The following is a 26,943-nucleotide window of genomic DNA, read 5'->3' as shown; positions in this document are numbered from 1 at the left end:
AAGAATCCTAACAGAGTACCATGGAATACCCCCCAGAACCCAATAAGAATGCTTAGTAAATTTTGTCAGATACACCACATATGTAATGGAAACACTAACGAAGACAAAAAAATATGTATTGGAGAATAAATATCTCTCCCCCAATAACCAAAAAATAAAAATAAAATAATAATAATAATAATAATAATAATAATAAAAGAGAGCATTGGAAAACTTCAAAATAATGTTAGGCCACAGTTTTGAGACTTGCTATTAGCTTATTTGTAGTGGTCATAACCTGTTTAACATTTTACATATGTGAATTGCAGTCACAACTAAAAATCAACAGCAATTTTCTCTCCTTTTACGTAGGAATGACATCTGCAATGTTACAAGAGTTGGCCTTTAAATATCTCGCAATGGCATGACTGCAAAAGTGAAATTCAAGTGCCCCCAGTTGTCGAATTAAAGGTTACTTCAGACGTGGCTTGTCAGGATGTTGTCTTTTAGGAGAGGAGAGTATAAAAACATAACTGTAACAAATTTAATTTTACTAATAAATAAATAATCCTGCCTCGGAGTTTTTCTTTATGTTAGTAACATAAAGCAGAGTCTTCATGACATCCATAGATTTTACCTTAGCCATCACCTTGTTTTTATTTCATCAAGAGAAGTGAAACTTTTGATGGAATTGCTGGGCTGCCTATATCCCCTCTCATTAATGTCCCCATCCCTGTCACCCAAATGAGGAGAAAATAAAAACTACCAATAATGAAGAGTCTAATTTTAAGTTCTACCCAGAAGAATCCAAGGAACCAGGAATCAGATGGAATGGCAGATGTCGGGGACTTAATTTTACCTTCTTACTGTGCTTTCTTTGAAAAACATTTTTGTGTGTGACCTAGGGAGAGGAAAGGCAAAATGAAAACAGACAGGAACAAAAGAACCGCTGTGAGTTTTTAAAAATGTACACTCATGGTTGGTGGCAAGAAACTTCTGGCTTTTACAGGGAGAAGAAAAGTCTTGATGCCTAGAGCAAATCAGGATCTTGACAGGGTTTCTCTCTGCAGTCTCTGGAAAAAGACTGGAAAGATGAAATGATAGAAGAAGCACAGAGCTCAGTTAATCCAAACACAATAGGAAGAGACCCAGAATGAGAGTGAGAGACAAGTATTCAAGCCTTGTATCTCCCACCAACTGATCACGTGGCTGTCCAAGTAAAACAAACCCATCATTGACCATACAAGGGACAAGCAGACACAGAACAAGATGATCTTTGATTGATATGAAGCTTCAGTGAGTTCATCACACTTCCATATAGCTTCTAAAGGTATGTCATTATACAAACATGGGACCTCAGGAAGCCCGTCTGCCGTGGGTTTGAACCACAAAACTCCTTGCAAGTGACAAATGCAACACTCCTTGTGATTGGTTAAAGTATCTTCAAGATGTCCTTTCTTAGCATCTGCCATGCATCATGAGCTTGGAGCAGTCAATGGGAATCATGGCTTCAGCACAAAGACGGTGATGGATGTCAGAGAACCATAGCTCTGATCTCAAGTTCATTCAGCTCAACTAAAGCAAGTGCAGGCCTGTATCAGAATGGTATCTCAGTCTGTGAGCTCGAATGAGCTGGTGCTTGGGCTTGGGTGCGACTGCATTAGATATACAATGGAAGAAGGGACTACCCAGAACCACTTTGAGAAGGGATCTGCCCCACTTTCTCTTCCTAGCATTGTTCCCAGGGTCAATATGGATTTCCAGTCCATGTGCCTGAATCCTTTTGCCCGTGGTGAACCAAAGGGGTACCCCCTCATACACACACTGCAGGGTTGGGTCTCAAATGATTCTTTATCAGAGTTCCCATCCTGAGACTGACCACTGAAGACATCAAGATTGTGCTAATACAAGACCTGAAAGAGGATCCAGGAGCTGAGACAAAAGACCAAACACTATTGCTGACTTAAGGGGGGCCCAGAGCAGAGCTGCACATGGGAAACAGACTATGTTGTATGTTCAGGTTCAGAGGCAAGAAGAGGCATAATCATTATAGGAACGACTCAGGGTCAGTACAATATCATGAACAGCCTTGGCAGGTCTCTACCAGCCTTCAGCAGGAATAAGGTGAGTGGGCTTATCCAAAAGCTTCAGTTATAGAGCCGAGGAGAACAGCTTTCCTTCACAAACTGCTTCAAGATTGGAAGCAAAATAGGTCACAGGATAGAGGAACTAGTAACCTTTAAATGTGAGGTATAGCCCTAGTTGGTTTAGCTCAATGGATAGAGTGTTGGTTTGTGGCTGAAGGATCCCAGGTTCGATTCTGGTCAAGGGCATGCCTGGGTTGAGGGCTCAGTCCCCAGTGTGGGGAGTGCAGGAGTCCACCAATCAATGATTCTCTCTCATCATTGATGTTCCTCTCTCTCTCTCTCTCTCTCTCTCTCTCTCTCTCTCTCTCTCTCTCTCTCTCTCTGAAAGCAATAAAAATATACTTAAAAAAATAAATGTGAGTTATGTAACTTAAACAAAATGAAATGATCACTGACTCTAAAAATAGGTAGTTCCTTGACAATTTGGACAACTTTAATTGTGCAGCCAGCTATTTATGGTACCCATGTGTGTGCCTGCATTCATGTGCACACAGAGACAGACAGACATACATACACACAATGATCTTTCAGGAAATAAAGTAGGTGAACTAGATCCTTCTCAATTCTAAATGTGCAGTTAGATTGCACCACATGGCCTGAGTTGTTTCTTTTTTTAATTTGGCTTCCAGGAAGCCCAGAACTAAATTGTCTACTTATTATAACACTATATATATATTCTTACACTATGATTTTTTAAAATTCTATTTCTTTACTTCCTTCTCTATTACCCCTTTCCACTATAGTCTACCCTCCAGGTTCTAATTTATATTTGCCATAGTCCCCATGCCTTCTATTTATTCCCATTTTTCTTTTACTGGATATCTTTGTTTAATTACATGTGTGTACTTCCCATTGGACACCTCAAATTCATTCTGAAATGACAGTATCAACAGTATAACAGAAAAGCCTAAACTTTGTTTTCATATGGCAAGTATTAAAAAGCTTTGTATATATTGTAAACAGAGTAGAGACAGGTATCATCATCCCCATTTTATAGATGAGGAAACTGAGGTATAGAGAACCACTTGTACAAGGTTAGGTGGGAGTCAAGTAGTCAAGTTTGACTTTTGACAGTTTTACTCTTGAGCGAGTGTTTGACAGTTTTGCTCCTTACCTGCTGTGCTATTGGCCTTGATAGATGAGCTGGAGAGTTAGCCAGCTAGTACACACAAACACACACATGTGTGCATGCACACACACACAGAGACGTATACACAGACACACACACTACAGACAACAGGCTCCTCAGAGGCAGGGCGCAGCCTCCCGGCTATTTCTCCAGACTTGGAAACAGGCTAGGCAGCATGTGGGATGCCAGTGAAGAGCACAATATATAAAAGAAGCCTGAGGAGGCTCTTAGCAAAGGCCAGCGGGAGAAGAAGCCTAGGTTCTCCTTGACCCCAGGGGGTCCTTCCTCTGCTAGTTCAGCTCTCCACACTGTAGACAACAGCCATAACACTGCTGTTGAGTGGAAAACAATCTGACCCACACCCCCTGTAGCTGGCGACTGAGAGCGAGCAACCCCACCAGGTGAAGGGAAGGCCCAGAATCTGTACATTGATATGCACTGTACAAACGCAGGCTCAGAAGTCAATGTCTGCTTAACACCTGTGCAGTATCCTCTTGTGTGCTACTAGTTGGGCTCCGCAAAACATGCTTTTTCCTTTTCTTACAGGTGATGAGTGGAAAGGAAAGCAAGATATGAGATAGAGTGGACCCAGCAATATTGGGAACTCTTAATTGATTTCTAAGTAGTAGAATTTGAATCCTATTATAAGAATTCCAGAACAATGCTGTGTGGGCAAGAAGCTGAGATTTGTAGTATTCCTACCTACCATGCACGCAGTACTATGCTAAGTAAATTTTTATGGGTGAGTAATTGATGTAATGTTCAGGGCTGATTAGGGGGTCCTCCTTGTGTTTTGGGGAAATGCCTGGGCATTACAGACCTCCCTACCTGCTTTGTCCCTTCATGGGAGGAAGAACTACTTAACTAATGGGGGTGAGGGAGGACAGAACACGCATGGCTCTGTCCCTTTCGCTCTTCTGGACCCACCTGCTTGCAGAGAATCCCCCTGTAGCTCTGCTCTTCCATTTCCTGAGTTGAACACTAGGCTCCACTTCTGAGCGCTAAGTGGAATGTGCTCTGGACCTCAGGCTTGTTGTGTCTGAGAGGTTAAGTCTGTCTCTGCTAGACAGGTCATTGAAAGTAGAGACAGAGTAGAATCCTGCTCCCTTGCCATGGATCCACGTCATCCTCCAACCTCCCTAATGAAGGTGTTTTTATCTTCACCTGCCTGTCTCCTATGTCTATTTCTCAGTCAGTATTGAACACAATTACTAGCAAACTATCTATGTGGCCCTGGGAAAACCTCCTAAGCCCCTCTGAGGTCATCCATCCTGGTAGCATTACACACCTATTCAATGAGAATTGTGGGAGATAAAGAAGAAACTGAACTCAGCCTTTTCCAATGGCCCATTGCATAGTGGGAGAGTCACAAGTACAAAAAAATACAAGGTTTATATTGGGTTGGAAGATAAGAGTGCTGGGATGGATTAGTAATGTCTGCCCTGTGCATGGAATATGATAGTGGTATTTGTCATCCCTACTATATGGGATTAGGTTAAAATTAGAGAGTCTGTTTCCTGGGTTCTGTTAAATCTGGTGGCAAGACCTTTCTACCTCCTTGTTCAATGTAATTTAATTCAACAGATGTTTGTTGGTTGTTTTCTGTGTGCCAGGCATTTGTATTCAAAAATTCTTTAATTCTTATGACATGCCCATCTGGCCATTATGAACATCAATCTTGACTCCGTTGAAAGGTACATTTTGGAGGATTTCAGAATGAACTCCCTATACAGGGCAAGTCCACATGTTGTATTATAACCTCTAATAACTCAACCCAGAGATTCTGACTCTGTTTATGAAACCTGGATTATTAAAGATGTGGCTGAGAAACACCCTCACAATCATCCCATGACCGTACCCAATGCCCTGCCAAGTATGAAGCTAAGCTTTATTACCCTGTTTCCTTGAATCCTCAGCACTACCCAAGAGGCCGCCTCTATTGCCATCGCCATCATTCCCATTTTTCAGATGGTAGAGTCTTATGGAACTTCGTGTGTAATGTACCTGTGTCCTATATTAATTTAATAATACTCCCTACTTGGTCATTTGGTTACCATTTTCTTCCAAAGCTAAGCGGGGGAATTGTTTTCTTTCCAGGTCATTGCAAGTAGAGACAGAGCAGAATCCTGTTTTCTAGCTCCCATGCAAGCTGCTGCCTTCATCAGCATGAATGTATTCTAAATGCAGTTCTTGGCACCTGTGTGTTGAGGACCTGGTGCTGGATTACATTTCTAAGTCAAAATGCAGTCAAATTCACGTTCGGAAGAATTTCACCCTAATCCAATAGCACCTTAATGGGCCTTTAAGCCTCAGACCACATTTTTTAACCCCTAAATTCTCAGGGAGGGCTTAGTCATATCATTTTTCAATAGAAACATTTCATGGTTTATTGATTTTACTCAAGAATAAGAAAAGGCACTTATGGGGGAGGGGGGGTGCAGAGAATTTGGCTTAACTTGTAAAACTAAATGAATCTTGAGCTAGGAGGTTTAAAGGAGCCTTGCATGCTAAGCACCACACTGAATGAACTGCATATAAACAACTGGGGCTGTATGAACAATGATGACTGTTTCCTTTATGTAAGATCGCAATAGCTGCACTTCACTGAGGACAAGAGTATTTCTACTTTATGAGCAGCTAAACTGTAAGATGTCCCATAACCTTGTCTTTTTAAGTTTTTGCCAAAGCACACAAGTTGATCCTGAATTGCCTAGGGCTAAGTAACAGACCACACAAGTCCTCATGAGAGTGTTGAATCTTGGGGAACTGGAGGTTATTGTCTTTGCTGTTTTGAATTTATAAAGAAAATGAAGAAGAAAAGGGAAAGGTGGGGGAGGGATGAGGGAGAAAGAGAAAGAGAAGAAAGAAGAAATATAAGAAATGCTGTATTCGTGGGTGTAGATGAGTTGCTTAATGGGCTCTCATCTGTTTACCTGGCTTGCTTTTCCCTTGGATATCTTGGTCATTTAAAAAATATGTATGTCCTTGCATATAAGTACAACCAATAGACATAAAACTCTGGGGAGGGAGGGTATGTATGGGAAGGAGGGAGGGGGGCAAAAAAAAATCAATAAATATATTAAATAAATAAATAAATAAATAGATGGTTAAACAAACAAAAAAATATGTATGTCTTTACTGATTTTAGAGAGAGAGGAAGGGAGAGGGAGATAAAAACATTGATAAATCAACATCGTTCAGCTGTCTCTTACACATCCCTGCTGGGAATCGAGCCTGCAACCAAAGCATGTGTCCTGACCAGGAATCGAACCTGAGACCTCTTGATGCATAGCTTGATGCTCAACCACTGAACCACACTGGCCAGGCCTATTTGGACCTTCCTTGATTAGATGAAGGTAGATCTACCACACAAAGGTGGTGATAGTTGATGAGAACTTGGCCTTGGGAGGAACATTTAGACATCCTCATTTACAAATAAGAAAACCAAGGCAATTAAAGACCAAGAGGTGATGTGATTGCCTAAGCCGCTCTATTTGGAAGTGGCAAAACTGAGTCAAATGCTGATCTACCCTTTCCTAGGCTGCCACTTATTCCAGAGCGTCTCACCATAGCCCTCCTATAATATACCCCAAGGCCATCCTCTTCCACTACAAAATTCTTAGGTGCCTCTCACACAATTAAAGTTCCATATAGGAGAGATTTCAGATTCTGACAATAAGATGAACTGAATTGAGAAATGAGGACCAAGATACTCACTGGTGCTCAACTACTAGCATTATTAGCAAGATACTCTTTATTAAGTAGGGTAGGTGAAGGTCAACATTACATTTTATCAAAAGAATCCAATATTTTTGAGCACCTGCTATATGCCATGGGAAGAGACATAGACAGGGAGAGGAGAAGGGAAGCAGAATGGAGGGAAAACAGGCCTGTTTTCCAGGCCCCACAGTTATGTAATAGCCAGAGTTCAAACCCACAGAGACCCATGGTGAATAATACGCAGTCTCACCATTACAGCACACGAGCAACGGATATTCCTACATCCTGACAGTCATAGAGGAAACCATACAGGAAAGGCCAGACATCTGCTAACAAAAAAAAACATGGTAAGCAACACCCAAGTCAAATGTTCAGAGATGTGTTTGTATAAACAAAGAGCAGAAATCCATAGAGAGAAGTCAAATCCAAACGACTAAGGTTTGAAAAACTTGCACCCACTTTCTGATTCAACCAATGTGTTTTCAAGGCCCAGTCTACACTGGGTTCTGCTGCCACTCTGCAGGGAGCAGGAAATAAGGCCAATGAGTTCCAGGTCCTCCTGAGGCTTCTAGCCTCCTAGGAAACACACACACACAACACAAAGGTGCCAAGAGAGAAAGCTGATGGCGGTGGGGGAGGTGGCAAAGAGGATCTAGTTTAGGCCAAGAAAGGCCCTCCTAAGGAGTGACAGTGCATGTGAGACCAGAGGCAGGAGCAGGTGCCATCCCTGGGGAGATGCAGGCTCATCCCAGGCAGCAGATCGAGCCAGTGGAAGAGTCTGGAAATGGGAGCAACTTGGTGTGGTTGGAACTGAAGGAAGGCTAGAGGAGAGGGAGAGGCCTGGGACAAGATGAGGCTGGAGCCCTGAGGGCTGGGTGGGGGGCCGGGGCTTTCTTCTGCGCACAATGGGAGCCCATTGAATGGCTTAGTGACAGTCAATAGGAAGGCTCACAAAGGCCTGTGTGAGGGCTCAGGCAGCCCTAAGCCCCGCATTCAGGGCCTCACTAAGCACTCGCTGCATTGTCTGGATGGACTCCTTTCACAACAGGCCCTGGTCCTGATTTTCTCAGCCCTTTCTCTCCATGGTTTCAGAATGAACCGGGACAAGGGAGAAAGAAAAAATGAAAAACACCCCCAGTCGCTAGGGGCCTGCTAGCCTGCCTCACTGCCTGTGCAGAGAAGGGAGGCACAAGGAGAGCAGCTCTCTGTGGGCAGAGGCGCAGGATGATCAGAAGATAGCCCAAAGGACAAGGTTGAGCACCTTTGCAAATACCAGCTTCCCCTGGATCCCTGGAGGGAGGGAAAGAGAGGCAGCTGTGGGGAAATGGAGGCACTGAGGCTAAGAGGGGTCCATTGGCATTTGCCTCTGGGGCTGGAAAGAACTTAGGATATGGGATCTGAAAAGCCTGGTTGAAGTCCCAGCTCGGGCTGTGTGACCATAACTATACTGAATAGGCTCTGTTTGCCCCAGGGCACTCTCCCTCCATCTCAGGCACTGGATCTTGCTCTGACTTCCTCTTGGGTTTGGCCAGTGGAGGTAGGAGTTTAGAGAGTGCAGGACAGAAAGAGCCTGGTATTAAGCACCATCCCTCCTCCCCCACAGCTCCCTCACTCCCTGGCTGTGGATTTTTGCTGATGTTTTTTTTCTGCAGGTCTTGGGTCCTGCCAGGCAGCCCTGTCCTGGTCAGGTGTGGAATGTTCTTGGTACAGCCCCACGAGGTCCATGACACTTATGAGAATTAAGAGGTAATCTTTGAACTCAGTATGTGGGAGATGCTTAATAATTAATCACTATTAAATTATTATGATGAGGTCATTGTAACAGAACCCTGCATTTGCATGAAACCTTCCTGTCCATTATAATGCTTAAGCTTTCAGATTTCCAGGCTTCAATATTAGATAGAAAGGATTTACCTCAATGGACAGTTGAGGAGACTGAGGCAGAGAGGAGAAGCACCCTACCCACATGCATGTAGCAGAGGCAGCCTGGAACCTGAGTCATCTAAACCAAGGCTCAGAACCTGCAACCCCAGCTTCCTGGGTGTTAGTTTGACCCAGAAAGTTGCTAACATGAAGCAAGTCCGGATTGGGGGTATGGCCCTGTTCTAGGCACAGGTGAGAGTGAAGGGGGCAGGAGGGCTGGGCAAGATTCCCTCAGCTTGACAGGGGGAGACCGGCCCCCAGGCCTGTAGAGTGAGGTGATCCCTAAGCACAAAGGCACCAAGGAAAGGGGCGGAAGAAAGAGCTGGGCCATTGCTATCTAAGAAGATGAGGTCCTGACAGCCCAGGCTTTACCTAACGGGAATCAGAACATCTGGGAAATCAAGTCCTGGGTGGACGTCCAGAGGGAAATACATTAAAATGTGTGCTCTCACCTCTCTGCCCTCCACTGCCCGTCCCACCCGAACACAGCTCCCCATTCCACTGGTGGAGAGGGAAGGCGGTGACAGCAAACATCATGACATTTAGGAAGCAAGGAGCCTTTTTAGGATGATGACCCTCTCAGGAGACACTTTTGAACCCAGTCTACACTTCCAGTCCTTTATTTCCTTTCTCCCATGCCATATCATTAAATGTTTAAACTTTTTACTTTTGAAATGGTTACTAACTAAAGGAAATTGTAAGCATAGTGCATAGAATAGTCCCATGAACCCTCCCCCTAGCGTCCCCCAATGGTAGTATCTTATGTAACTAGTACAATGATCAAATCTAAGAATCTGATGTTGATGCAATACTGTTAACTAGGCTGCAGACCGTGTGCAGTTTCTACCAGTTTTTATATGCATCCTGGTGTTGGGAGAAGGGCCAGTTGTTCAATGCAATTTGATCCCCCATGTAGATTTGTATGACCCCCACCGATAGGATCCAGGCTATTTTATCGCTCCCTGGGGCTACCCTTTATTAGACTTCCCCCTCCCCCAGCTGGCCCCTTTCTCCTGGCCACCCCCCATCTGTTTCCCATCTCTATCATTTTGTCATTTTGCATATGTTACAGAAATGAAATGCAGTATAAAAACATTGGAAGTTGCCTCTTTTCACTAAGCATATTGTCCTTTGCCCATGTTGCTAAATGTTTTGAGTTGAATTGTGTCTCCATCACGTTCCTGTGTTGAGGTCCTAAGCGCCAGGACCTCAGAATGGGAGCTTTCTTAGAAATAGTCATTCCAGATGTATTCGGGTAAGATGAGGTCATATGAGATGTGTAGGTCCCTGTGGCTGGTGTTCTTACAAAGAAGAGAAATTCAGTCACAGACACACAGGGAAAATGCCGTGGTAAGACCGGAATTCTGCTGGCCGTAGCCAAAGGAGCTACCAGAAGCTAGGAGTCTGGGAACAGTCCCTTCCCCGGCATCTACTGAGGGAGCCTGGCCCCACGGATACCTTGGCCTTGGACTTCCACCCTCCAGAAATGTAAGACAATAAATACCCGGTGTTTAACCCACTCCATTTTGTGGTACCTTGTTAAAGCAGCCATAGAAAATGAATACATTGCCTGTCTCAAAAGCCTGTTTCTTTTTATATGTGAGCGGGTGTTTAAGCATTCACCCTTTGGAGGACTTCTGGGTTGTTTCTAGTTTTAGGCAATTATGAATAAAGCTGCTGTGAACATTTGAACATTCATGTACTGGCTTTTGCCTGAACATAGGCTTTTTATTTCTCCGGGATAAATATCCATGAGCGAAACTATTGGGGCTTAAGGCAAGGGTATGTTTAGTTAATAAGAAATTGCCGAACAATTTTCCCATATCATTAATTTTTATGATGCATGAACTCTCTCCAGCCTCTGATAAGCACTCCTTCCATTTTTAAAGAGTGCAATGGACTCTCAGAGGGAAGGGGGGAGGGGGGAGAGGAGAGCTAGAAAGCATACAAATATGATAAAAAAAACCAAAAAAAAAACACACATGGCATTATGATCACTTATGCTGCTCATAAAGGGAAAGGGCACTAACAGAGCCACAACCTTGGTTCTCTGAATGAAGTCAGCAATTCAGCAAGCACTGACTCAATACATCCCACAGGCACCAACCTGGAAGCTGGGAGGACCACCAAACTGGGATGGAACCCCGTTCCTCGGAACCTCCCTGGGTAAGAAGCAGGCAGGCACACAAAGAACCTCCATACCACCCAGTATGACTAGCAGGGCAAGGGATTGGGAGACACACATGATGCAAAACAGCAGATAAACCCTAATTTATGAGCCCTGAGTCCTGAAGTGCATGAAATGATCTTGCTTCCTTCTTAACTTTTTCCTTCACGTGTTATTATTGTCTGAGACATGAGTAGCCAGCTTGGAGATTGGGCCAAGATGAAAATTTAATTCTGGACAAAGCAGAAAGTGAACACCGAGACTCAGAACACTTTGGGATGGTTTGAACTCCTGGAAATGGGGTATGACAGCTGGATTAGCCACAAAAACAGAAGTGTTTTATTGGATTATCTGGATCATCTGTCTAGCGGAACCCATTCACTCAAGGATGGCCCACCTCTCATGTTCCCGAAGGCGTCTTTGTGGGAATGCATTTACTACATGGATGCCAGCCTTCCTTGTCAATCTGTCACTTTTTCCCTCCTCCGTCTCCTGCCAAGGAACAAAACCCGAGGAATTCAGACTGGGCCTTGATTAAGGGATTATGGGCAAATCCATGGCCTTCACTGTCTCTTCTCAACATAGAAAAATTAAGGCCTAAATGGGGACTAACTCAGCATATAATACAATCAACAAGTAAACTGAGTAGGTCTCCATTGCCCTGCCCTGAAAAGAGGAATTTTTATTGGTCTAAAATATCCCATAAATGTTTTATCCCTTCACTTGTCTTTTGACAATTTTAGTTTGGGCATAGATATGATATTTAGTTTTCTAGCATTGATGTTATCTTTTGTCCTGGCGTCCACACAAGAGATGGGGAGCCCAGGGCTGAGCCAAAAAGAAGAGTCATTACTGTGATATTAGCCTGTGGAGACAGACCTCTGAGATCACAAATCAAAAATAGAATAGGGTTAGTGACGACTAGTTATCTGAATACCCACTGACTTCTGAGCCTTTGCTGAACATGAGAACCAGCTTGACTACATTTCCCAGGCTTCCCTGTAGCTAGATTGAGTCACATGACTAAGCTCTTGCTAAAGCACATGTGTCAAACACAAGGCCCTCGGGCCAAATCCGTCCCGCCAGGCCTTGCAATGTGGCCCGCTGCGTTTCCATCACAATGACAGTTTATGACTGTTCAGTAAACCATTCGGCCCGCGATTTAGGCTGGATTTTAGATTTTGGCCCCTTCTCTGATTGAGTTCGACACCCCTATGCTAAAGGAATGAGAGCAAAAATGATGCCTGCAGCTCCCAAGCCATAGCCTTCAAAGAAAGGATCATGTGCTACTGTCTCTCTTCCCATCTTGCCTCATGGGTAGTTGACATTGCAGGGAGCCACTAGAAAGCATGTATTCAAGAACAACGCCTCAGGGATGATGGAAGAAAAAGGACATGAGATTCTTTCTGGGTTATCACCTCTGTGGAGCCACCTTATCCACCACCAGCTGATTCTTGGACAATCTCATGTACGTGAAGTTGACTTTCATCTTTCTTGCTTAACCAATGTTATTTTGATCTTTGAAATAGCACCTGACTTTGTATTCTGTCAGTACATGGAATAAATCCAAGGGAGGGAACCAACTAATATACCATAAAATAGAAAGAATTGAGAGAATAGAGGAGCAGTCAAAGGTGGACCATTGGATGGAGTGTGCATAACCAAGCATATAGGATGACTTACAATGAAGCGTGTAGTAGCCTCTCAATTAATATGTGCAGTTAGAAAGGTCTCTCTTAGAAGTACATCATTCAAATGCAACAGCCTCTCTCTTGCTTGCAGGCCTTTGCCTGTGCTTTGGGATCCTGGTCACACACCTACCATCCCCAAATGCCTGGATAAATTCTACTCGTCCTTCAGATTGCTGTATCCATGTAGCTTTCCCAAGGAGAGGCCTTCTCCAGGTCAGGCACTTCTCCTTGTGCTTCCTCAACACCTCCCAGCCTGTCACACCTGCCTGTTCATTGTTCTGGCTCCTTCTCCAGACTGAGAATTCTTGGAGGGCAGGGACCATATTTGACTGTGAGCTGTGGAATCCCTGAACAGATGCAGGATGCTCAGCGATCCTGGAAAGAATCACAAAGCTGGAAGCAGGCTTTCAAAGGTGTAGGCCAAACAGCAGTTGCCTGGATCCTGCCTTCTGGGGAGACCCAGCCAGTGCCAAATGCCTCAGTTGGGGGATCCCACCCTCCAGCGAGGGCTGCTAACCACTGCCCATCCTGACCAGCCTTCTCCTCTCTCAGCTTCCCCCTTAGTCAGGTAGCTACAGTTGAGTCGGGGGTTTGTTGTTCTCACTTTCCTCCTTGGTGTTTACTTGCCAATTGTCATTCTGCTGTTTAGGCCTGAGCACTCTCCTCACAGCTCTCTGTCCCCCTCCTTGTCACCTCTGTCCCCAAGCCTGATGGATCAACTTCTCCAAAAGCCACTTAGATTATTCAAAAGCAACAATAGGGGAGGAATAACAGTAGCTAAATGGCAAAAATGATCTGGTGCACCCCACCCCTTGGTCTCAGGCTGTCACTGATGGCCATGCACATTGCAGGGGGTGGGTGAAGCCTCGCTAGGAAACAGCCCGTGTCCTCCAGCACCGGGTCACCCCACAGCCATACTCCTCCCAGGAGCAAGGTGACATGTGTGAGCTGCCAGCCCCATAGCCTGTGACCTGCACAGGAGCCAGGGCTCACAGGGACCTGAGCCTGGTTTAATGCTCTGCCGTCATAGCCTTGAGTTTGTAATAACCTTTGAACGAGGCCCAGGTTTCCATGTGCACTGGTCCCTGCAAACCAGGTAGCCTGGCTGTCCTTTGACGTCAACTCCTGTGAGTCACAGCCACCTTCCCCCACGCCAGGGTCAGGGCCTCCGGTGTCAGGAGCACCTCAGCATGGCAAGCCGCCAGCCTAGAAAGCATCATGGGACAAGGGTGATGCTGGGTTTGAAAACCACCCTGCAGTGTACTAGCCTTAGATTAATTATCACAGCCTGAGCCTCAGATTCCCCATGTGTAAAACGAGGCAAGCCTTACCTTACCTCGGAAAGTTGTGGGGAGGATCAGAGGAGATAAGTTATGAGCCCACGGCATCTGGAAGAGACTGGGCTTTAAATATTTGAGATTGGAAAGCAGCCACTTGGGGAATTTATGAGGGGAAATGAATTTGTGTTTGGAAGGGACACTCCCTTTAAGGATGGCCACATCACTGAGCCATTTTGGTCCCACTGTAAGATCCATCCTCATCCTAACGTGCACCATGTCCAAATGTCAACTGGAGTCTCCAGTGAACCTCACCGTCAGAAAATCTTTTCCTGTAAAATCTTGGAATGTTAGTGTCCAGTGCCTATACAATTGTGGCATAGTCTTGGGAGATTTAGTTTGTTTGTTCCAACCAAAAATGAGCTCATAAATGATCCAGTGCAAATATCGACCCCCAAGAGAAGGAAGATGCAAGCTTGGGCCCCCCAAACACTGGCCCAGGATGCTGAGTGCTCCTGTGGACTCATCCAGGCTGAAGAAGCCGGACTTGGTGAAGCTGGGGACTGTGATGGGGTCTGATAGGGACCTGGAAGGTGGGAGGGGCCTTTCCTCCAGGGAATGAAGTCCCACCACTAAGATTCCTAGGATTGGATGGGTTCCTGCTGCAGAGGACAGGTGCACCTCAGACTGGAAAAGAGGAAATGCTTTCTGTGTCGGGGAGCGGCCTGAATTCCACTTGCTGGGAGGCCAAATTTCCTGCAACGGGGTCCCTGAAGCTGTCGCTGAATATTTAAAGCAAGACCCCTGTTTTTTATTTGAATTAAATCAAAGGAACTTCTTTTTTTTTCCCCTGCAACCAGCAATTTCTGGGCACAAGTCACCAGAGGGAGCAAGGCCTTCTCCATTGCACCACCATGCCTGCTTCCTCCCTCAGGATAAAGACAGATTTCTTGGTTATTAACTGGACCCATCCAGGTATTTTGTAGTAAAATGTAATTTTTTCCCCTATCCTCATCAAGTGGCAGATGGGACACAATGCCCAGGAATGGCCCAAGTTTCTATCTAAAGATCTAAGTAGGAGTGGTCACATGACACCCAAAAGCCCATCAGTAGACACCAGGCCAGGGTAGCACTAATGCCAGCTAGAGGACCAAGGAAGCTTTTGTCTGGGGCCTGGCAGAGCTCCCTGCTCTGGACCAGATGCTCAGGTTGCAAATTCTGACTTCAGGTGATTCCCAGAAAAGAGAGACTCCTGCCTGCAGTGGCCAAGGTCCATGAATTATTTCCCTGCTAGGAAACAGGTTACTTGGCAGCAAAGTGGCTGGGGAACTTCTCAGCATCTGTGAGAGAGCTGGGCCTGTTGGTCTGCGGCCCTCTACGTGTAACAATGCACTGAACGCCTCATCGGCCCAGGTTCTGCTGTTCTGAATCTAGGGCCCTCAACACAAGAGCAACTTCTCCAACTTAACAACAGTAATAAAAGCTGAGCGCCTGTCAGTACCAGGCCCTTTGTATGCATTCCCAAAACAACCACACAAGCCAGACACTATCACTATACTTTCCAGATAAGCAAACTGAGGCTCTAAGGGAGTAACCATTTCCCCTGAAGTCACTCGGCTAGTACATGTTGGAGCTGGGATCCACTCTACTCTGCCACTGAAAAGTCAGCATTTACTGAGTTCATCAACTCTTGCTTTTCTATAAAACTGAAGCAGGAAGAATGGGGGGAAAAAATAAATAAATAAAACAGGAGTCCCCTAAACTTGCAGTGGCCTTGGCCTGCCTCAACACCATTATAATGGATTATGTTGTTAGTCAATTACAACATAGAAGACTGCCTAATTCAGCCAACTGTATATAGATTTTTTTAATTCATTTCCCCCATAAACAAGAGTATAAGTTTAAGCACCAAACCACTCAAAATCTTAACCCCAACCCACCTTATTTGCATTTTTTCCTACAGAGCTTACATTTTTTATTTCCTTAATTGGACAATTTTGAGCAGGAAGTCCAACCACCAGCCGGGTTGGGAGATAACATCCTCACTTCATAGACATATTCACCCTTTCTCCCCATTTCCAGAATGAAAGGAATGTCTAATGGCCACAGGCCATATCCAGAGCTAAAAGAATATTCAAAGATGTGGGGCTCCATTGCAGGGTCAGGACTGACAATACAAAGTGACAATACAGGTCCCCAGGTCTAGTTTTTGGCATCCCAAATGGTTGCCAAACATCAGGGCTCTTCACTTCCTCCTGCTTTCTTTCTGGGAGACTCAGAAAAGCTCTTAGAACCAGACAAAAAAAACTAGAGGCCAGAAGAAAACTCAGTAGGTCAGCTACTTAAAAAATCCTTCAAGCATCTCCCAAATTGTACCCTCTCCCAACTCTCTCCTTCATTTAACTAATTTGTCTTACAAAAAAGAGGCAATTATGACCCAAAGTTTTCAGGCCCAACTTAATCCATTTCCCTGCTGACTGGGTGATAAATTAATGAGGATGTGCTTGTCATAACAAGTGGAGATGGCAGATTTAGACTATAGCAACTTTCTCAAGGATCCTCTGCCTGTTCGCATTTTTCTGACTTTTTGTTTGTTTGGTTGGTTGGTTTTTGTTGTTGTTATTTTTAATCTACAGAGTTCTTGAAGAACCCTTCTTCAGGGAAAGGTCGTTGGGGGCCTTTAATGTCAGGGTAGCCTTGCACTTAACGTGCAGCCACGAAACCATTCAAGATCAAAGAGGCAAGAAGGAGTTAATGAAAGAGAATTGTTGTTTCTCTATAAGAATCTCTAAATGTTAACCATCTTTGACCATGTGTCAACCCCTTCCAATTTCATTCATCAGTAGGCTCTCTTGAAACCTCATGGATTCCCCATGCCTAAAAGCTTCTTTTGTTTCTGTAATGAGATGAAGAGAAATAACTTCCACTGAAATAAGTTCCAATTAATTATGCCTCTGAGTAAGTCTTTTGGATCCCGGTAAGTGGCTCACTGTAGGAAGGGCCAGCTCTCCTGGAGCGTGTGTGCGTACACGCTGTTGGTTTCTTGTTACTTCTTAGGAAGTAATAAAAATCAGGTGACATTTCAAAACTGAATGCAGTTAAATATTTTGGAGAGTGAGCCATGATTCAGAAGATGAGACTGGTATGCCTTCAAACCTTCTGGAAACATCGTTTGGCCAGAAGGAATTCAGCTCATTATTTTTTCTGTTAAATTTAAATCCTCTGAAATTACCCACATATAGAGACTTCTGGTGGAACCTGGGGGACTAGGTAAAGGGCAGGGAATGGGAGAATAACTAACTTGAAACAGAAATTCTGTTTTTTTGAGGTCAAATAAAAGGTGTTTTTTTTTTAAGATCTAGGTTTTATATTTTTTTTCTTTATTCATTTTAGAGAGAGAGAGAGGAAAGAAAAGAGAGAGAAAAAGAATGAGAAACATCAATTTGTTGTACCACTCATTTATACATTTACTGGTGGATTGTGATATGTGCCCTGAGCAAAGATTAAACCTACAACTTGCCATATTGGAGCAACACTCTGACCAACTGAGGTACCAGCCCAGGGTGAGGTCAAATACAAGTTTAATTATAAGTTTGGATTTTTGTAAGTGAAAAAAATTCATGATCAACTTAAAAGTTATTTGATGGCTTTGGATACAAGTTGACATGAGTTTCAAAACTGGGATATTATTGGCCACCAAGTAATAATCTGAAATTTACAGAAGTATCATATACACAGATTATATATGAAGCCAGTGGTGGGGGGTAGCACTCAGCCAGTTGAGCAAAATTCTCAACCAAAGAGGCCAGAATAAAAAGAAGAGGGAACTCTGGGGACACCATCACTTAAAAGGAAAGTTGAGCTCTAGCCAGTTTGACTCAATGGATAGATTATCTTCCTGAGGACTGAAGGGTCCCAGGTTCGATTCTGATCAAGGGCACATGCTTGGGTTGCAGGCTCAATCCCTAGTAGGAGCCTTGTAGGAGGTAGCCAATCAATGATTCTCTCTCATCATTGATTTTTCTATCTCTTTCTCTTTGAAATCAATATGTGTGTGTGTGTGTGTGTGTGTGTGTGTGTGTGTGTGTGTGTGTGTATTAAGTCCACATGGAAGAGACACAAAGAAAGGTAATAGACTGAGACTCAACAGCCACCCTCCATTGAGAACTCCATATGTGTTAAGTATAGAGCTAAGAATGTCTCAAATCTAGATACTAAATAGACTTATTTTTCAGAGAGTGAAATCAAGGCTCAAGGTCAAATACCAGTACACAAAGAAGCCAGGATTTAAAGCCAGACCAGCCTGTCTCCACAGCACACGCTCTTAGCCCCTGGACCCTGCGGCAGACTGAGGCAGAGGACACTCTGCAGGGACCTGGGGAAGGGGACTGAAGAGGCAAAAGCTTCAGCCATACCAAATGATATTTTGATTGAAGCATGCATGCCATCTGATTGGAAAGAGCAGGAGGGTAGGACAGAGAGCCACTCAGGAGAGGGGCGAGGCTTTGACAGGTGCAGTTAGCATTATCCTTTGTGGGAATGGTCCAGCCTGCCTGCAGTACCCTAAAAGAAACCCCTGGCCCCTGGTGCCAGTGCTGGGGCATGTGCATGTGTGCATTCACCTCTCCCTGTGGCTGCAGCGATGCTGAAATGCAGGAGGCCAAGAAGAGAGCACAAGTGACAGCCAAGCCAGTGACAAGTTAATTCCGTGAGGATTTGAGCCCCTCTGGCCCAAACAGGCACACAATTTGCCTAATTTCCCCTCAAGGGAATGTCTTCCCTCAAGAAAGTCACTAGGAGTTTCTCACTCGCTCTTGTAAACAACGGTAGATAATGTGTTCCCATGATCTCTCTGCAGTGCTGGCCTTTGGATGCTCATTTTCCCTAAATTGCTGACAGCTTCGCGGGGTCCCTGGAGGCCTGCACCTGCCTGGTAGGCAGCCTTCCTCCGTCCGCTCTGGATCTTAGCTTTCCCAGCGCCCAAGCAAAGGGCAGACAGAGGGGACCACAGGCTGGAGGGCAGGCTCTTTATAAATCCTCCATGGATACGGATATGGGGTTTCTAGGACGAGGGCCACTGGGCAAGCAAAATCAGGGGTAGCATGCAACCTGGTGCAAATCCACCTTCAACCTTACCGCTCAGGCACTTGGGAATTAGCCCTGGTTTGAATCCCACCTCTGACCCACACCAGCTATTGACAAGGGGCTTTTGAGAATACACATCCCCACCCCACCCCACCCCATTCCCCGTCCAAGTTTAGCTACAAACAGGAATGAGACAAAGTGAGATGACGGATGCAAAGTCCCAGGGACAGAGCCTGTGAAACAGTAGGTCTCCACATCAGCTCCGATGAGGCTGACGACTGAGGCATGACCTTGAGCTGGAAGACTCCAGGATGGGGAGGAAATAGGAAGAGACTCAGCCTTCAGAGACATTTTCATCCCAGACCTCCAATGCTGCCTGGACAAGAGTTCTAAGAAGCAAGGCTCAGGGCACCAGCGCAGGCAAGAGGTGCTTCACAGAGGGGGTGGCATCTTGAAACAGGAGCATGATCCAGCGGAGAAGGAGAGAGGAGCCGCATGAGCAGAGGCCCGCAGCCCAGCCCAGCGAGGTGTGTTTAAGCTGCCCCAGAGGAGAGAAGCCCCAACCAGCCAGAGACAAGACGCCTGGGGGCAGGGCGGGTCAGACTGTGACAAGTGCCCAAAGCAGAGGTGGGGAATGTCCAGCCCACGGGGCCGTATAAGGCCCGCGATATAATTTGGTCTGGCCCTGCCAAGGCATTAGAGGCAAGTTAATTCAATGTTTGACCAAATAGAGCAGGCTGATTTTTAAATTGATAATTTTGGATGGCCTGCGAATGATGTTATAAATATCCAAATGGCCGTTGGCTGAAAAAAGTAGCCCCATCCCTGGTCTAAAGCGAGGCAGATGATGCTATATTACACAGAGCCTGTAAAGGCCCCTGAGCTCACACCGAGAGGGTGAAATGATCATTGGAAGAAATTAGTGAAGGCCGTATGTGGATGGCATGAGGGGAAGAGGGAAGACATGTTGGGGACAAGAGAGAGCAGTCATAAGGCCAAATCACAGTAGATTTCATCAGAAAACAACACAAGTGTTTTTGAGGAGGAGCCTTCAAAAGCAAGCAAGCAAACAAAACCCTGGCGCCTCCCTGGCCCATCAGCTGTGATCCCTCCCTGGTGGCGGAGGGTGCTCAGGCCGGGGAGGGACTGGGATCGCCGCTCTAGGCCATGTGAAATGATTTAATTTTTACAAGATTGCGTTCATGCGTTACTGTGTAATGAAAATTTAAAAAACACACACGCAAATAAGCTGTCACCTTGCCAGCCTTCTAAAAGAAGACTCCGCTTAGGGATTCGTTTATTTTTGTGCGGAGGTTTCCACAAATTAGCCAGAGGAAACACCAACATCTCCGGGAGGACCTCTTTCTGGGAAGGAAAAGCTGCTTCCCCCCCTCCTCCTGGGCAGCTAAAGAGTGTGTACGTGTTTGTGTGTGTGTGTGGGGGGGGGGGGGGGAAGGCTTTACTGAATGTTCATGGGAAATGAACGCAGCAAGAAGCAGAGCTAGGGATTCCCTCAGTCTGGTATCTCAACTCTTATCAACAGTGGTCTCCAAGGTTCCTGGCTCCCCATCCTGCCTCTGAAATCACATTTCCTCCAAGAAACTGTGCTCCCTCCTGTGACTAAGTCTCAGCTAGACTACCGGGGTGGCAAGCTTTCCCCCCCAAATAAAGGTTCACACTGCTGTTGTCCATGGCATCCAAAGGAGACAGGGCCTCTCCCACACTGGAACCCAGAAAACCAGTCGGAGCCCCAATCCTCACTCTTGTGTCCCGTTCCCTCCTCCTCCCCTCACCCCACCCCCCGAGTTGTCAAAGGTCCCATCTGTCCTCTCTCATCATCAGGAGAGAACAGGCAGAAGGCTGCGCTGGCTGGGCAGTGCTGAGCAGCACAGAGACGCCCAGGGGGAGGAAAATACGCAGCATGAATATTTAATGCCCCCTTTCCATTTTCCCCTAATAAGCTGAGCGCTGTGGCGGGAGAGCTGATTTATTTTGTCAGCAGTGGAAACATTTCAAGTGTGATGCATGTCACCGGGTCACACAGAACTCAGCGCACGGAAACACACTCTGCAGAGACATCCAAAGGAAGACTCTTCTGGACTTGATCTCAAAGACTTGAGGTTTCAGGAAGTCTTGCAACCAGCAGGAGGTTTCGGTAAGAGCTGGTTGCAGGGCAGAAGTAGGATGGGCTTTAGGCCACAAGTCTGCCCTCAGTTGACCTGAGGAACGTGGAGGAAAGAGCAAGAGCTTTAGAGGCAAGTAGCATGGCTGTCCCACACTATGGCCCAGTCCTTGGCACCAGCAGCTTCCTATTGCAAGTCCATCAGCAGGGCAGACTAGAAGCAGCAGCTAGTTAGCTAACACCTAGGAAATAGCCCTAAAGCTGTGGTCAACAAACTGAGGCTCCAGAGCCACATGCGGCTCTTTGGCCCCTTGAGTGTGGCTCTTCCACAAAATACCACGGCCTGGGTGAGTCTATTTTGAAGAAGTGGCATTAGAAGCAGTTAAGTTTAAAAAATTTGGCTCTCAAAAGAAAATTCAATCATTGTACTGTTGATATTTTGCTCAGTTGACTAATGAGTTTGCCCACCACTGCCCTAGAGCAACATTGGGTGAGAGCTGTGGGGAAATAGTACAGCCTCTCACCCCTCCTAGATTGGCTCCCCAGTTCCCCAATGGGATTGAATCCCAGCTGGCTGGCAGCAGTAACCTGCCCATTAGCACACCTTGAATTGGCATCCTCCACCTCCCTGTCTCACTTCTCCTCTCCCTTCCCAGTTCTCTCTGGAATCACTGCCTAAATAGAACTGCACTCAGATTCTTGTCTCAAGGCCTATTGGGCAAACTATTTCATTGTGGATTCTCCTGTGTGCATAAGTGCTGATAGCAGCAACCCTCCTGCTAAGGATTTTGAGAGTCAAATAAAATAATGCACAGATAGCCCCGGCATGATGTAGAGTTGACACATCAAGACTCACTCCTCCCCAGTGAGGATATAACCCTGGTGCCAGATATAAAATAAGTTCTCGCCCTAGCCAATCTGGCTCAGTGTTTAGAGCATTGGCCTATGGACTGAAGGGTCAAGAGTTCAATTCCAGTCAAGGCCATGTACTTGAGCTGCAGGCTCGATCCCTGGCCCTAATCAGGGCACATGCAGGAGGACAACCAATAAATGTGTTTCAATCACAACAGTGTTTCTCTCTGTGTGTCATTCCTGCCCTTCCACTCTACCTAAAAATCAATGGGAAAAATGTCCTCAGGTGAGGATTAACAAAACATAATAAAAAATAAGTTCTCACTCCATGCCTATGTGAATATTAGCCTAATCTTAGTAGCATCTCTCTCATTGTTCTCACCACTGATGAGAAGAATTGGAGCAAGTGCTACAAAGATGATGGGAGAAAGGCTATCTGCCTCTAAGCCAAGTGATCTGGGTGTTCAATGGGTTGAGTGGTGGCCCCCCCAAAAAGATATGCTCGAGTCCTAAACCCTGGTACCTGTATGTATGACCTGATTTGGAAAGTATCTCTTGTAGTTGCAATAAAGTGAAGAATCCTGGGATGAAATTATTCGTAGGGTGGGCAGCAAATCTGATGATTAGTATACTTATGATAGAAAATATTTAAGACACAGAGACACAGGGGAAAGCCACACAAACAAGGAAATAGAGATTGGAGTGATGCATCTACAAGCCAGAAAGGAAGCATGGGACAGATTCTCCCCCAGAGCCTCCAGAAAGAACCCGTCCTCCAAGACCTTGATCTCAGGTTCCTCACCTCCAGAACTGTAAGAAAATTCATCTCTGCTGCTTTAGCCAGTCATTCGTGGTCAGGTGTTACCGCAGCCTTAGGAAACCAGTACACTGAGGAAGACCAGGAAATGGTGCATGTCACTTCTGCTCACATCCATTGACCAAAACTCACCCACATGGCCCCACATGACACAAGTCTGGGAAGCCAAGCCTGGGTAAGTGCCAGGAAAGCACATGTGTTCGTGACCCTGAACAGTTTCTGCCAAGTTGACAGAGCCATTTGCCGAGAGGCTGGGCTGGAAGATCAAGCCAAACTCATGCCACAGGATGAGTCTGGTTAGGACATGACTATTGCTGGGGTGGACACTGATGTCCTCTCTGGGCATCCTCAACATCAGCTACACGTCAGAACCCCCAGAAGGGGTTGGTTTAGAAAAACTGCTATATCTCTCATTCCCTAGTGATTCCATCTTAAGTGATCCCAGACTTCAGTCTTTTCAAAACCCCTGGGGTGATTCTAAAGTCCAGCCAGGTTTGAGGATGAGTATCCTACGCTGTTTTAATGTTTTATGTTTTTTTTTCAATAAAGAATTTCCTTATAGATGATCTCAAAGAAAACTCAAAAACACCTAGGTATGATGATGGACTTATATCGTTGGCTCCATTTCACAGATGAGGAAACCAAGTCCCAGAGAGTTTTTAATGTTAAGTCTGGTGTCCCCACATCAGAATTGCTTCATTAACCAAACAGCTGGCTAAAAAACTCATCCCCTCTTCTTCATGAGGCCGTGAACTGAGGGGGAGGCGTTCCTAAGCCCTGTAACCAGCGCAAAGTGTGTCCTTCCAACACAAGTTTCTGACATGTGAAGGTAAGTTTGTCCAGCCTGACATGGACCAGCCCTTCATAAATTAGACTGCTTTACCCATGAAGCTTTCTAGGCACTGTGTCTGAGGCCCACACTCTTTGCGACAGCTCACAAAGATGCTTGAGATCTGAAATAGCATTGGCTCTGAGACACTAAAAGCCGAGTGCAAACTAAAAACAAATAAATGCTTAATTGATATATACAAATGTCATTACTTATTAAATTTAGTGTGCATTCAAAATCTACCGCATTTGAATGCAATTTGTAGATTTTCTTGCTTTGCCATGCACAATTAGCTGAGAAACCATGACTAATTACAAAATAAATGAGTTACTTGGAGCGATATCATTTCAAAAGCAAAATCATAGTTTTGAAGTTTTTTTAATAGGGAAAAATATTGGGCTATATAATATGGGTGTGTTTAATATTTTTGAAATGACGTAATGTGGGACCTCCAAATTTAGAATGTGCCCTGGTTGTGTGTGATGACATGGTGCTCCATCACCCCCATCCTAAATCACACTGCCTAAGCCTGCTGGCGACAAAATGACACGATGGGCTCACCATGCCCATGGGGCCTGGCCTTCCCTGTCCCTGAACTGCCAACCCCAGGGACCACCATGGCTCTAGAAAGATGTTGTGAATAAAAATACGGTTTCTTCATCTCATCACCATAATTGATTGATGGAAATCTTCATTGGGCATTGATTTTTTTTTAATGCCCTAAGTTCTTAAAGTCTTTCTAAAAAGAAACAATCTTTAATTTATTCTTCTTATTGGCTCATCACACTTCCTGAATACCTTCCTTCCCACAAGGTCCCTGTGCTACTCACTGGCTATGCTTGATCAGACCAAAGTTGCTCCTTTCAGCCTAGACCTGGGACCCTTCCTGATAGATTCTCTTCCATCCCCCACCTTGGATAGAGACGTTCCTCCTCTCTCTTCCTTTTTAACTCTCATTTTCCCTTTCTTTCTTCCTTCCTTTTTTACTTCCTCATCAAGGAAAGGCTAAAGAAATCATAGCAAAATGCCATGCATTCCTGTTAAAATACACAAATGGGACAGAGTAGTTCCTTTAATTGCAGACCAACATGTGGCTCTATCCCAAAGCACTTGATCACAGCTCACCCACAGCAACTTGCAAAGCAGGTCAACAATTCCTGAACTGGTCAGTTCCCTGTTCACCAAGACAAGTCTTTTAATCATACACTGGGACACCACATCATTGTCAGATTGCCATAGATGTGCCTAGATATTTAGTCTCAAATTCTGCATCTACCTCATTATAGAATAGTTCCAGTTCATGGTTGACAGCAGCCTATGGACCACACTTTGAATAGCCCTAACCTATGACTAATGCTGCCAGGATTTAGTCATCCAGAGTAGGAAAAACTTGGTAAGCAGATTCCTTTACGGAGTGAAGCCTTAGCCAGGTTTAATTTAGCATGCTAACCAAAAGTTTCCCTATTTTAACCAATGGATAAAGAGGAGGCCATTTATTCCAAAATTGCTGAGAGAACTCCAGTCTGAGAGCCTTGTCTCCTGCTTCCTAGTCCACTGTCATTTCTAGAAAATAAGAAATACTATCCAAATAAGGAAAAAATATAAGTTGAACTAAAACTCAAAAATTTTCTCCTAAAACACAAAAAAATGCAAATAACAGATATCAAGTATTTACAGCCAGCAGAAAACATGAAATAAAATGTCAGAAATAAGCCTAAAGTCTAAACATGATCACAATAAATATAAATGGATAAGCTATTTTATGGGAAACTCAAGAGTTCCAGATTTTAAGAATTCAGTTGGACACTATCCACAATTCAAACTGGAAGCAAAATGATACAAAGGGTAAAAATGAAAGAAATGATACCAGGTAAATGAATCCAAAGCCAATAAAAACAGTAGGTGTGATAATATAGATATGAGACAAAATTAAGAATTCACAACAAAAAGCACTAAATAAAATAATTGGCTTGGAAAGGAGTCTGGCTGTTTTCCTGCTTGAAATAGTCATACAGTCCTAAAACCATCAAAATTCACATTAGCTAAGGAACATCAATATGGCAAAGGTATAATGGGATTATCTGAGAGATGTGTGTATGTATGTTGGGCAGTGTACATTGGGGGAGGTGTGTGTGCAAGTGTGCATATATGACTGTGTGATAAAAATGCTTCTTGGCTGTAAATACATTACAATCTCTTCTATAAACACCCAGCCATGTTACTACATGGGCTTAGCAGTCTGTCCCCCAGAGCTGACTAGCTAAGCTGGGCAACTCAGCCACAGGTACCTACACAAAATAGTGCCCATCCCAACAAGCGGGAAATTCAGCCCATGAGGAAGCCAATATATAAGAACTTGGCATATGAACCAGCTTTGGGGGGACAGGTCACCTCATAACTGGGGAGCAACAATTCCATTAAGGGGTTGGCTCACACCTTGGATGCGTACTCCTGACACCCAAGTCCAAATCCCGGGAGTTGGCAGCTGCCCTTTGGGAACTTCTGGCTCCTGGACACCTGGCTGGGCACACCAGGACCCCAGCTGCTGAGGACTTTTTCACAGACACTGTCATGCTGGGTGTTTTCAAAGCAAATATCCCGGGGGGGCCACACTAGCCCCATCTGTTTCCCATTTTGAGGAGCACAACCTATCCCGCAGTTTGTTAAAAACTCCACTGAAGGGCAGAAAGCAAACAGCCTCCAAAAACACCAACTAGTGGTGCTCTCGCTCTGCAGTTCAATCAGAGCGGGGCCTGCAGAGGGCCCGGTGGCCTGCTGCTCACAAGAGAACCTCGATCTCGGCTCCAGTGCCTCAGTCCCGAGCCTGCGCCTTCCTGGGGGTGGGAGTATGCTAGACACTTATTTCTAGAAGCATCAAGGAGCCTCAGAGCTGGCTGCTCAGGGGTGGGAGGCTTGCAGGGGTAAGAAGGGAGGGTGTGGAGGCAAAGAAGGTGGAAGATCAGTTCCTCAGTGGAGCTCCCGGTCAGATTTGAGCTGGGAACTCAACTATGCAACTCAGGGCCTTTTGTCCCTCCTGCAGCCCACCGTGGCTGGCCTCTGTGCTGGGCTCGCCTTCATTAATCTGCCTGCCATGGAGCCCCTGTGAAGAAAGGAAATTGTTTCATCTCACTGAGAGACAAGGAGAAAGGCCTGGGGCAGCGGGAAGAAGGCCCAGGCCTGGGGTGCTGCAGTGTCACCCCCCCAG

This window comes from Pipistrellus kuhlii, unplaced genomic scaffold (genome assembly GCF_014108245.1).
Source record: "Pipistrellus kuhlii isolate mPipKuh1 unplaced genomic scaffold, mPipKuh1.p scaffold_m20_p_15, whole genome shotgun sequence".
Taxonomy (NCBI): Eukaryota; Metazoa; Chordata; class Mammalia; order Chiroptera; family Vespertilionidae; genus Pipistrellus; species Pipistrellus kuhlii.
The sequence above is the reverse complement of the archived record's forward strand: the minus strand, read 5'-3'. Positions refer to the sequence as shown.